This window comes from Sinocyclocheilus rhinocerous, unplaced genomic scaffold (assembly GCF_001515625.1).
Source record: "Sinocyclocheilus rhinocerous isolate Xijiao unplaced genomic scaffold, SAMN03320098_v1.1 scaffold90, whole genome shotgun sequence".
Classification (NCBI taxonomy): Eukaryota; Metazoa; Chordata; class Actinopteri; order Cypriniformes; family Cyprinidae; genus Sinocyclocheilus; species Sinocyclocheilus rhinocerous.
The window spans coordinates 641,470-642,428 of NW_015657969.1; the positions used below are offsets into that span (position 1 = coordinate 641,470).

The following is a 959-nucleotide window of genomic DNA, read 5'->3' on the forward strand; positions in this document are numbered from 1 at the left end:
CTATCCTAACAAACCATACATCAATGGAAAGCTTATTTATTTATATGCTTTCAGATGATGTATAAATCTCAATTTAAAAAAATTGACCCATATGACTAGTTTTGATGTCTAGGATCACATTTGTTCTCATTCATGTCCTTCAAACCAGTATGACTGACTTTCTTCTGTGGAAAATACAGGAAGATATTGAGAAAAATCGCTGCTTCTTTTTTCAATGGAAGCCAATGGACTCCAATATTGTTTGGTTTCCAGCATTCTGCAAAATATCTTCTGTTGTGTTGCACAGAAGAAAGGTTTAGAACAACATGAGGGTGCGTAAACAGTAACTGTCCCTTTAACCGTAGCCTTAAAGGGTTAGTTCACCCAAAAATGAAAATTAGCTTGTATTTTACTCACCCTCGAGGCGTCCTAGGTGTATATGACTTTCTTCTTTCAGACGAATCCAGAGTTATATTAAAAATTGTCCTGGCTATTCCAAGCTCTATCATTGCAGTCAGCGGGTGTTGCAGTTGAACAGTCCACAATTCATCAAATAAAGCACGCGCATCCATAATAAAACGTGCTTCACACGGCTCTGGGGGGTGAATAAAGGCCTTCTGTAGTGAATCCATGACGTAGCACATCGGCGTTGTGTGATAAGTGACGAACGCGGAGAGACAACAAAACAAAACGCCGGTCACGAAATAGAAGAACAAACCGAAGATTTGCAAAGAAAAATGTCGGAGGATTTCGATATAAGCCAAGAGGAGACTGGTTTTCCTGTGCTAAAGTAAGGAAACTTTGCTTCCTTTGCTCCTATAAACAAACTCGCGAGACTAGCATATCTCAAGAGGTGCACGCTCTGAGCATACGTCATACGCCTTCCACCGGAACGCCTTTCGCGTATGACAGACACCGGAAGTGAGAGAAAAGTGTTTATTACATTTGAAATATGGATATTTTTCTTACAAAAACGCATG

At 39.9% G+C, this 959-nt stretch overlaps 2 protein-coding genes across 2 annotated transcripts in view; both read left to right on the plus strand.

The window, feature by feature from the left end:
• LOC107721830 (acetylcholine receptor subunit delta-like) overlaps nucleotides 1–959 on the plus strand; it is an 11,020-nt gene that overhangs the window by 7,302 nt on the left and 2,759 nt on the right. The gene's annotated exons all lie outside the window — the stretch shown is intronic.
• Nucleotides 1–959, plus strand: part of LOC107721875 (connector enhancer of kinase suppressor of ras 2-like) — a 112,265-nt gene that overhangs the window by 4,761 nt on the left and 106,545 nt on the right. The gene's annotated exons all lie outside the window — the stretch shown is intronic.